A 12,758-nucleotide genomic window follows, 5' to 3' on the forward strand; every position below is an offset into this window, starting at 1 on the left:
CACGTCCTACGCACCAAATATCAGTTCAGTCTGGTTTGGACTGAATAAAAAATAGTCAGAAAGACCTGATTTTGAGAAATTTTGCTAAAACACTAAAAGGTCAAATGTTTGGGTATTAAAATTCACACTTGTGGCCTTTTATCTTTGATAAAAGCTCCATCAAAATCTTAATACTTTTACTGTCTGTTATGTGGGTGATGATTGGCTGATGACTGTTGAAGGTTCTTACCTCAAATGTAGCCAATAGCAGCCCAGTATCTTAGTGAAATTATTATTCACCTTTTTGCTGAGTCATGGCGTTCTTGAGTCGGCAGGAAATGTTCCGTGGTCTGGTAGGGGTCCGCACACCAGGGGTTGAGAGTCACTGTTCTAAATGATACTGCATTTAATCAATATTAAAATTGATGGTTTGAATCATCTGTCAGGGAGCTGTCGATTTCAATCTCATTCTGTCGAATCAGCATGCTTGATTTACCAACCAAGGAAAGCAGGCAACTGCCCCTGGCCCCCCAGACCCACCAAAAGCCTCAGGTCTGTTGTGTGTCACTTGGTTCATTCAATATAAATTTGTTTGACAATTTGCACCACTAATGTATCAACAAGTGCATCCTTCCAGTTGTGAGTCCTTATCTATGGGTCAACAGCATATTTTTTGACCCTGAAGCCCCCTAATAGGCATCATTTTACTGCATGAATGTGCACAGCGCAGCGAAAGAGAACGGCATGACAGGCTCTAAACCCTCACAAACCAAGTCTGAAAATGACCTGCTGGGTGATGGGAAAAGGAGAGCAGAGCAGCCTGACGAACGCTTGACTGAAATAATCATCTAACTACTGAAATATACAAAGTGGCAATTCAGAGTAGACCTGGAATTTCTGATGCGGCCATGATGATAACACAGAAACACACACACGTGTCAGGAAGTGTGCAAGCCACTAAACGATTATTAGTCTTATAGATAAACACAACATTTCCTGTAAAACACACACACACACACACACACACACACACACACACACACAGACACAGACACACACACAGACACACACCTTCTTCTGCAGTGATAGATGATCAGTTTGGATTTCAGTCAGAGCTTTATGTGAGGCCAGAAAATGGCCGACATGCTGCTGTTTGTTGTTTCTCTCTCCCTCTCTCTCTCTCATCTTTTGATCCGTCTGTGTGTGTGTGTGTGTATGTGTGTGTGTGTGTTTGTGCGCAGCTATCGGCCCATTCCAGGATTGAAATTAGTTCCAGCCCGTTCCCCTAATGGCTCCATAGATCATTGCTCTGTTCCATTTAGTAATCAGAGGACAGCTGTAGTCGCGTCCTCCACGCAAGAAATTACTCACTTTAATGAAGAAACTGTAATTATATTTTCACTGCAAAGAGGGAGGGAGAGACAAAAACAGGGGGAAACCTAAATGTAAGACTGAAGGCAAACACACATGATTCTTGACTGTAGCAGGTAACTGGTGTGAGTGTCGGTCCTGTCTCTGTCCAGGTACTGTCTACCTTATAATACCATCAGTAATTACATATTATTATTACATATATTTTTTCATTTTAATCAATATCAAGTTTTATCACAGTACATAATTTGATAATGCTGCCAGTTTGAAGACTATCCCGATGATCACTGAAGCCTGAAGAAACCAGCAGGTTCATTAGTTAAACGTCAGAAAATAGTTAATTAGCATAAAAATAGAGCAGAAGCCGCAGAAGAACTCGTTTATCTGTTTATAGTGCAGCCAAACAAGCTTTAGACTGAGAGGATTCATTGATCCGTGTCGTTCTGATAAAAGAAGGAAGTCAATTTTTGGCCTTTGGCCTTTAATTGGCCAGGTTTCATGCTGGGCACAGCATGGTGAAAGGAGCTGCTTACCTTGATCATATATTGGAGGTGTGCTGGTTCTCAAAACCACAGTAGAGCCTGTCATCTGCACCTCAGTCTCAGCAGATCATTAGAAATGATCTGTTGACATAAATTGCAGTATTTCTTTTGGCTGCCTCACATCGCCTGTTCAATGTGTTTGCATTAACAGTACCTTAATACAGCTGTTTCCTGCAAATCTCTAGTGCATGCAACGGTAATTTGAATCTGGTACAGACTCTGGCACAAACAGTGACAACTAGTTTGTGGGAAGGTAGCTGCAGAATGTAAATGCAATGATTAGAACTTGATTAAACATGTTTTCATTCACATTATAAAGAACCAGTAAAAGTCAATTTTGTGTCTCTGTAGCCGAACGGAAACCTGCTTCTGCTGGTTTTTCTGCTGTGTTTGAGTCTCACACGGTGGTTATCTGTAACTGTCTCACCATCTTAACCTGGTTTCTGACATTGATCTGGTCCATGTGAACAGAGTCAGTGTTGCTCCTGAACCAAAGGTGAGATAAATCAAGTGTCACACATCCTCAAACTCAACTGTTCTGCTGTCTGACAGTTGACAGTTGGCTAAACTGATTAGCTCAGTAACAGAGGCATTATGTTAGCGGTTAGCGACCTCACACAGTTATATTTAACTGTGTTTCTGTATCAGCTCACTGTGCCGGCTGTGATAATGACGCGATTCTTCCTCGGCTGCTTTTACTTTCAGTCTGTAGAATCAGCTTCTGATTGAACACTGAGCTGATGGTCATCGTCCTGAGTTCAATATGACCACACACACACGCACACACACACACTCAGCTTCAGCTGTGCATCCCGCTGGTTAATGTGTATTGATGAATCAGTCTGCTGCCTCTTTGGATGTCATTGATTGCCCTCTCATCATTTTCCAAAATGTATTTCATGTTGCGAGGACATGCAGCCTCTGAGCATGAGACACACGTGCCGATGTAAACTTTATTTAAACATGACCAGGGTTACAAAGAAAAACCCAAAAATAAACGGCTATTTTCGGAGAATGCTAATGAACAACGAGTTCTGTCACTGCTTAGGTGGGAAAAGGACAGGAAATGATGTCTTTTTTGTCTCTGTAGTGTCACTTTTGTTCCTTTATGTGAAAGAGTTAGTCTCTTCAGACAAACATCCAGAACTGAGAGCTGAAACTAGCAGATAAAAATGGATTTAAACAGTCACTGACAGTGTCATCAATGATCATCAGATGTTCAGGTTTATGCTTATTTAAAGCAGTGTGGACGTCTTGGGCTGTTTCTCTCATGTGCAGATACTCGTCCCTCAGATTAGAGCTGCAGAGAACATGTAACCACAGCAACTGATTGGACAAATAGTGGACAGATGAAGGTTATGTTTCTGTGTTGGACATGACCAACTGAACCTCCTCAAACCTTCAACAACTAATGATTGTTTTCATGAGCTGATTATTTGAATGATTCAACGAATAGCTCAGTCCCTTGATCCTAAAACCAGAACTTCTTGTATTCCAGGCGGTTTGTCTGCATTATCAGCTGGAGCGTGAAACGATTGTGGAGCAGTTCAGCTCATTTGAAATAACAGAAAGGTGTATATTTGTGTTTAGGAGGACAATTAAACGCTTAGGAATAGAATTACAAATTGTTGCGATGCCTATCTGTTGTATATTTACTGACACAACTAGAGATGTATTGATATCGCATGTCATTCTGATTCAAACCGCTGGATTGGATCTCAATGGGCCGATCTGGTATTGGATACCATTATTGAAATAAATAACAATTCACTACAGTTATGTCTATGTATTTGTTTGTTACATTTTGTTTTACAGTGTCAACAAAGCAATGTTTAAGACAAGTCAGATGTTGCCTTACACATAAAACAATGTTCTCAGTCTCTTCCACACAGTGGGTCGAGTCAGTACTCGATACAGGCTGATAGCTAATGCTCAGGTATTGTTATCAGAGTTGAGAAAACTTTTCTTCGCTTTTTATTTACGCGTAAGCTGTGATGACACTACTGCTGTTGTGCATTTTTCAGAAGAGAATACATTTTTTTGAAAGTTTTTGGACATGACTGTGATAAAAAAGCATGTAAGCTTCAGGCCTGTTGGCGAGCAGTTCCCATGGTGCCCGCAGACTTACATCTGAGACTCAGTGTTGCTAAGAGATGCAACAGTCAGTGGTCTCCAGCTGTAATACTGGCTGGAGAATGTCATAGTGTATATCCTCTACTGTTGATTTCCCCTTTTCAACAAGCCCACGTGACGTTGAAATGTACCATTAGCAGGGATGTGATGTCTTTTTTTTTCTTTATGAATCCGGAACACTGGATTTTCCAACCTGAAAATCTGACCCATGTGAATCATGCAGATCCGAAAAAACAATATTTTATGCTCACACTGGCTTCTCTGCTCTCTGCTCTGCGTGTTTGACTGAGGGTGGGGCTCAGCTCCTACACACACTCACACTCACACACACACACACACAGTGGACACAGTGTGATCACTCACAAAAATGTGAAGGATTACTTCATCAATGAGCACTTGTTCCCTTTTTTCTAGCTCGTGTCTGAGTATAACGTGAAAAACTACAACCTGAGTGTTTTTTTTTTCGACGATCTTCTAATAATAAATGTCAAATTATGAGAAAATGCATAGTTTTTAGTCAAATAGCATAAAATTTTCTTGGGTTAGGACCTCAAACCCCGTGTCCACACAGTCTGATCCTCTACAACCACAGCTCGCCGTGCTCCACCCTCTGTACATTTGTCCTTCTCACCACATGCCTGGTCAGAGATTTAGCCTAGCTTTTGAACATGAACACTGATTTTATATCAAGTCTTCAGCAGTGCCTGCACACTCCTATGTTCGGGCCTGAATTCTAAAAAGAAGAGAGTCTGGCTAGCATTGCTGTCTTTCATTGTTTTAAATGTGGTGATGGCAAATAACCGAGCTGTTAAAACTCCCAGCAGCAGGTCGTCCTGGGACCTCACATTCAAATCATGTTGGGAGTTCTGTCAGATGGGAGTAAGCTACCGTCAGCATCCCAGCTAGTAAACTTCCTGTGTGGCTGTAGGAACTGAAGTGATATTCTGAACATTTTGAAAGCCGCCCACACAGATATAGCACTAATTAAATTATAGAACCAAAAATTCACACGCATCTAACAGGAGCGTTGGGACATATTAGACAAAAATAATTGAAAACTCTAAAACTGACCAACCAAACCCAAAGATATTCAGTTTACAGTGATATGAAACAGAGACACCAGAGAATGCTTGGAGCTAATGATTAATAAATTACTTTTGCAAAATACTTTAGATTGATTAATGAAATATTTAACTTGTACTTACCTGTAACAACACAGAGAACAACAATTGTGATTGGTCAGTTTGGACTGCCGTGAGTTTCCTCCTTCGTGTCTCAGCTGACAGTGAAGGCGATGTGCAGCAGGTTGAACAAAATCACTTTTCACTAAGAGCAGACAAATGTGAATTTGTGATGTCTCTAGTTGTGCATCCTTGCTGCAGTTGTCACTCTCTGTTTTCAGAAAGGGGGACTGAAGTATGTGCTCCAGTTATCGGGGTGTCATACTGCTCAGGATCCCCCAGAAAGCTTGCTCCTGGGTACTGGAACATTTACTCCGACTGATTGTCAAACGACAGATTCAGAAGGAGCAATGTGGATTCCCTTGCCCAACCAATCTCACCAAACCCCAACCTCATTTTCTACATTTTTTTCTAAACCCAGCTCTATTCGTTGGGTCCTGTTGGACTTGGGTCGGTTATCCGCACTCTAACACACACGCATGCACACACACACGCGCACACACACACACACACACACACACACACACACACATATAGTAGTAGTAGGTTCAGAGGTTTGTCGGTTTGTCGGCCTGCTGTCGTGTTGGATCTTTTCAAGCACTATGGTGTGAGAAGTCAGCAACCAATCTGAGATTCAGCTTGATCTGCGTGACCCAAGTCTCATTCACTGTAACTAACACACACACACACACACACAGCCTCAGGTCATCCATGTCTTTGCCAGTTGAAGCAGAATGCTCCTCTGAGTGATCAGCAAGAGGGAGAAAGACACCAAGACATGCAATGCTCTTCACGTCTTTCTTTTCTTTTTTCTTTCTTCATATCAGGTTTTTCACTCCGTCTCATCTCTTATCATGAAACTAAAATAACTGTCTGTAGTTTATCTCACCTACTGAAATTCTCACTCCAGACTTTCCAAAAGGCTGAAAATAGCTGAGGAATACAAATCCGTCCATCAATCCATTAGCTGTATCCGCTTATCCTTGAGGGTCGCAGGGGGTCTGGTGCCAATCCCAGCTGACACTGGGCATTAAACCATTTTATTTGGAGTATTTCAGGCGGCCGAGCACATATGTCACCTGGAGATGAAACTGGTAAAAAAGTGTTTTTATGGTGCCAAGGACAGAATGTTTCTTCATCCAGATAGTTGAAAGTCTCTCAGGATTCTTCTGCGTGTGTTTGTAAACAGATGTGCGTGAGCTGTGTGTCACCACATACCATTGCATGCCACATATCTTCATGCATTCTTAAGCAGAGTGAAAGGGCATTTTTTCCCCAGAAAGACCAATGGAAAAATGAGAAAAATACGTGATATTCAGTGAGTGCACATTAGTGCACAAAGTCAAATATTTGTTGCAGAGCAGGTCATAGACATTACTGTTGAAACAGATATGTGATGTGAAATATGATAATAATAAGAATGACTGTTCGTTAGCAGTGTGTTCACAACAGGGTGATCCAGCTGAGAGGACGGAATGAGAAAAAATTTGCACATGGTCACATGTCACACACACTGTTTATTCAAAGGGAGGCCAGTCATCAGATCCACTTCATTTGACAGAATAAACTTTCTATGTTTGCTCTACAATACTGTTGAGTAACAAATGTGACCAGATCAAATGTCTGCCAACATTCATAATGTTATCATGGTTTTTAGACTCATTTAGACAGAGTCATTGAATGGCTGCTTGTGTTTAGATATTTAACATCTGGAAACTTTGACCTCTTTTGTCTGTTGAGAAAAGGGTCTATAGAAAAAATGGATGTGTTTCCATTTGCACATTTGACAAACAAGGTTACTGATCTCAATAAACAGCCTGTCTGTCGTTTCTGTTTTCAAGCAGAAAATAAAACTGCATCATCTGCAGTCATGCTTTGCTGCTACACCACTTCTATGTGAGATAAAAGTAAAGTTAACACTTTAAACGTTGATTTAATAATTTAAGTCAATACAAATTGAGTTGCCACTGGTGGCTGGAAGATATAAATTTGAAATGACAGATTTAATCACTTGTATTGCAGTGTATATTCTCACACTAGCTGGTGGGCAAAGAGCTAAATGATGTTTTTCTGTAACTTTATGATACTGCCTGACGTTGCCTGGTCTTTTCAACTGAAAAAATTCTCAAAGAATACAGACTGTGAGGAGACAGCCATGCAGGCTCCATCAGGGCTGCATAAGGCCAGCCATGTGCTACTCTGGGTGCCACATTGAAAATAAATTGAAAACTATGCCCACCTGGGTCTGGTTATCAGGTCAGATGCTGTGTGCATGTACTTGTGATCGTAAAACTACTCCGATAACGTGGCACCAGATACTACTTTATGGCAGTGCACAGTTGACCTTTTGGTAGTTGAGCAGGTAGGCGGAGCAGAAAATTAAACATCTAAAGTGCCAACACAGCACAGAGTTCAAGAAGCTTACTAAAGCTAGCAGCGGGAAACAGCAACAACAAACTTTGCTGCAAAAGCGAGAGAAGCGGGAGAAAATGTCTAGAGACAGACCACTTACAAAAACAGTGGTATTGCTACATCCCTAAGAAATATGAGTAAGTTTTTTGCCCATATTTTTAGGAATGCATCTTCACCTTCATTTATGTGGCACCTGACAAACTTTGCATCCAGTGGCATCATTGCGTTTATGTTATATACAATTGCATTTCCTTTAAAGTGTGCTTTGTTTTCTGTATGAAGACATTGAACAGTTGATACTCTTGGTTTTATGACCTGAAAGTGGTCAGATCCAGTTAAAGGTTAAGCTAAAGCGTGACGTTAGCATCACTTGTTTCTGAATGTGTCCGTGACTGTTAGTCCAGCTGTGGGATGCGGTGAAAGAAAAAGAGCACTGCAAGATGATGACTGAAAACATGGAGGCAAAGACAGAACTGGTGGATGAACTGCAGAGTCGATAGGGCACAGGACAACATGGAGGAGAGAGGAGAACCAGTCCACTGTCTTTGTACTGGACAGCAAAAATGCTGAACAATGAGACTGGACATTAATACCTGCTGCTGTAGTTCCATCTGTCAGAGGGAGAATGAATGAAAGTGAAAACTGTGTGTGGTAAAAGACGTAGCTGCACGCTGGCTGATAAAGCTGTGAATTGGAGGAGACCTCTTCTGGGACCAATGAAGTCTATTTCTGCTGGAAGCTGAAATTCATAAACATCTGTGACAGGCGAGTGTGCAGCCGACTGCTCTGCTGTTACTGGAACATCATCTCAGAGCTTTAATCTGCATCTCCACAGGGACGTCCACCAACACGACACGCCGACGCCAGGCACCAGATGAAACCGCTGTCACAATCGCTACATTAAACCAGAAAAAGCTGACTGGTATCGATCAAACAGCCAGTAAAAGTTCTCTTTGAGCCAGTTTTTCTTTATTTTAGTGTGACAGGAGCTTTCAGCATCAATCCCTGGTTTCAAATGATGAAACCAAACTTTGAACTAAACCACATGAAACACTACTGATGATGACTTTAACGACCGATGTATTTTTAAAATCCTTGAGCACCGGATCATCATGAAGACGTTCCTGGTTCTGTAAACCACAGATCTACTCAGACATGTCAGGAAGCTGTTCTGTCACTCAGATACATGGCGGCTGTAAATCACACGGACAGTCATGTACACTGGACGTACTGTGTTTATATTGTGACTTAACACGTTTTATTTTGAAAATCTTTTCATTTGACATCTCTTATGCCACTTTACCTCATCTCATGTACCTCATTTTACCTAAAAATGTCTCACCTCATCTCATACAACTTGATCTCATCCTCTCATCCCCATCCTCCTAGCACCACTTCATCTCCTCTCACCTACAGTCACTTCATTTTATCATTTTACCTAATATCATCTCATCTGTCTCATCTCAATCATTTCATCTCACCTCACCTCATCCCAGCATGTCACTTCACCTCGTCTCATTTCACCTCCTCTCACTTTGTCATCTTGTGTCACTTCGTCACTCTGTCACTTTTGTCTCATCTCATTTTATATCACCTCATTTTTTCTTGCCTTATATAATTCTCATATCACCTCCACCACCTTATTTCATCTCACCTCTCCTACGATCACCTCATCTCACTTTCCCTCTTGTCCATTCACATTGCTTTTGTCTACAGTGCTGGTTGTAGAACATAAATAAAACAGAATGTGATCATTTGCGAATTCTTTTTGACATATGCTCAATTTAAAATGGTACAAAGACAATAGATTTAATGTTTAGTCTTCAGTTTTTGAATAGAAATATTCTGCCATTGATTAGGGTTACATGACATGAATGATGTGGAAACTAGTACCTCTGTGTGCGCTTTGGTTGCGTAACAACCTCAAAATAGCAACAGTTTGTATCTGGTAGTTTTTCCTGATTACTGCGTCCAGAGAAAAGAGAGCCAGATAGAGAGAAGTCATGAGGAGGAGGAAGAGGGGGACTCTTCATTCGCTCTGTCAAGAGAATCATTAGAGAAGAATATAAGAGGCCATTATTAAAACATATGAAGGCAGAAACACGTCTGAGCTCGTGTTCATGCTGACTTACAGAGTCCTTCTTCATGAGGAATCCTGGCAGTGCAGTCTTTTAACATTCAGATCACGTTCCACTGCACATCTCCCAATTCCACCAAGAATCCACAGCAGCCATGTTGCTGCCCACGCAGCCATGCGGAGGAAGTCACAGATTTTCAGGTTTTACTGAAAAATACTCAAGAAGCCGATGAGTTAAACTAGTTGCCTTCAGATTTGTCCTCGCGCACGCAGAAGTTGGTGCAAATAAACAGTTTACTGAAGTTGAAGTTAATGAGGTCCTGTGGTGACGAGCTCAGCTTAGAAAAGAAGCTGCTATTACCCTTCATTAATAGAGTATGATAAGTGAGGTATATATGGTAAATGCTGTTTTCATTTTAGATAAAAACCGAATGTAAGGAGCTCTAAAGGCGGAGCCCTCCTGCTGTGCCCCCCCATAAGCATCTGGGTCAACAGAGAAATCTCTTTGTTTGTATTGTCTCTATATGGGAGTGAATGAGCAGTTAGATATGAGTCACTGCTGGAAAATGGCAGTCACAGCTCTGGAATCAATAACTCACAGATACTGTTTGGTCCTCAGTTAGAGGGGGATTGTAAGAGGTCTCTCTGCAGAGGGACAAGAAAAGAAACATCAAACAGATTTTTGAATTAAGTGGAATAATCAGTTGATGAGAGAACGCTTGAGACCGATATTTAAAGGAGTTTTGTAGCTGAGGAGCAGCACATATTCCATTCTGTTTATTCAAATCTTCCTATTCCCCGTATTTAGTTGTTGTTGTTTGATTGTTGTGTGTCAGTGAAATTGGGCTGCAACTAATGATTAATTTTTATTATTGATTAATCTGTGGGTTTAATTAATTAATTTATGTTTTGGATTCTTAATTTCCAAATGAGTTGACTGGCCCGGTCTGGTCAGGTGGTGCTGTGTTGACACGGAGTATTTTGGCTCTGGTGGAGCAGCAGATTGTGTGTACAGCAGGGAGGGTTCGGGTCAGTTCAGGCTGCCATAGACTCATCACTACACACACACCAGTGGTTTCCAGCCTGGGGATTGGGGCCCACACAAGGGGCCACAGGATAAACCTGAAGGGTCACAGGATGATTGACAGGAAGAGGAAACCACAGAAGACATACTTCTGATCTATAAAATCAGACCTACTGATATAAAGTAGAGTGAAGCCTGCTGCATCATTTTAGCTTGTCTTGAAAAATGATCAAATAAAACAAAAATCTGGTCATGACCAGTAGACAAATAGTAGCGAGGGGTCATTTTAAGTGGTCAGAAGCGAGAAGGGGTTTGGGACCACTGCTGGATACAACAGAGAGGGATCAGTGAAACCTGAAAGCAGCACAGGTATTTCCAGCTGTTTATAATTCACTTCTGATCACAGGAATTATTCATCAAATCTGTGTGGCTGCACCTGAATGCACTATTTTTCTGACCTTTTAGTTCTTTTTTTAATTGAATCTCCAGACAGAAAGGAGGAAATAATGAGTCTCAAAATACATAATATCTCTGGGTGGAGCAAATCTGTGTTGGTGATTCACCCACATAGATCCTGTATATGGAAATACTGCAGTCTGGCAACAAAAGTAGGTCATGTTGCAAAACTACTGTTTATAGAAATGTGTAAAATCTTGACTTTTCATAACTGTGTTGCATCTTCTGCCCTCATATTGTGTAGGTGCACAGCTATGCAGCAAGCTAAGCACACCTCCAATAAAGGTTTAAGCCAGGAGTTAGCCTTTGAGGTTTTTACTGGAAGCTGTTGTGAAACAAATACAATGATAGTGATTACAAATCAGAAAATGATGAGATTCCATAAACACGAGTTAGAGCAAAGGTAAAGGACACTGGATTCCAAACGTAACGACCAGCTGTCACGTTAATTACATAGTGTTTCATGTCAGAAGAAGACAAAGGATCACACTAAAAGATAAAAGATCCTTATACAAAGTCAAATACGGTAATTCATCTAGTAAGCATAAAAAAATGTTTACAGTAGCTCTTCAACAGTTACAGCAAATTAACTCCAAACAGCCTTTACTTCATTACAAATCAAGAATCACAGAACAGCTACAATAAAAAAGAGCATCTACTGATAGAGGTCCAACAAGGGGTTTGGGGAGTAGATAAAAGATGCCTGTTAACATTTCCTTGGTCATAGATCTGACAAAATGGTGTCAGTTAAGCAGCAGCAGCTACAGAACTCTGCCAGTAGGGCTTGCAACTAGAAACAGGTGCTCATCTGAAACTGCTGCTGGTAGAACAGTAGAACACAGAGGCGAAGTGAGTCCAGAACCTCTGTGCTGGTACAAAATCCTCATTCAAAACCCCGTGGACATTTGTAACTACACTAATAACTACAAATACAACATTGGAGCAGAGCCCCGCTCAGCAGCAGGTTGTGTGGTTTGTTTCATATGTTTAGATAAGGAAGGTAGTTACTAATATGAATGTTTATTAAGTATTTCTGTTTTTTAGAGGACTTGAACAAACACTGATTCTCATGAGCACTAGATGTTTGTGGGCTAAATGTCACAGCTTGACAGAAGAGGCGAGTCCGCGAGCTTGTCCAATGGTTAGCTCAGACATGTCTGTAATAACAGCAGGGCCCAACGCTGTGGGAGTATTTAGACAGCTGATACTACGAGTAGAAAGTCGAAAAATTGACTTCAGAATAGTGCGCTTGTGAGTTTTATTGATATGGAGGAGAAGTCAGGGCAGCAGATGTACGCACAAGAAACTGATGCAGGTTTCAGTCTCTTCAAACAACAGCTGGAGTAAATGCAGACTTGCGGTAGAACATGGACGATAAATCCCAGAATGCTTCATTTTATTCAGAAAGACAGATGAAGGAAATGCTGAATGAAAGATTGCATTGAGTTACAGCAGCTTGTGGAACAGAGGCTTGCTTGGATGTGACGTCATGACTTTGGCTCTCTATTGTGCATGAACATCCATTTGAACTTGTAATACATGAGGGATGAGAGCACATCATGTTTCTGTACAGCTGCTGTTGC

General features: G+C 41.2%; 1 protein-coding gene across 1 annotated transcript in view; it reads left to right on the forward strand.

The window, feature by feature from the left end:
- LOC121617955 (plasma membrane calcium-transporting ATPase 1-like) overlaps positions 1-12,758 on the forward strand; it is an 83,792-nt gene that overhangs the window by 32,334 nt on the left and 38,700 nt on the right. The window lies entirely within an intron of this gene.

The sequence above is a fragment of the Chelmon rostratus genome, chromosome 2, assembly GCF_017976325.1.
Source record: "Chelmon rostratus isolate fCheRos1 chromosome 2, fCheRos1.pri, whole genome shotgun sequence".
NCBI classification, from domain to species: domain Eukaryota; kingdom Metazoa; phylum Chordata; class Actinopteri; order Chaetodontiformes; family Chaetodontidae; genus Chelmon; species Chelmon rostratus.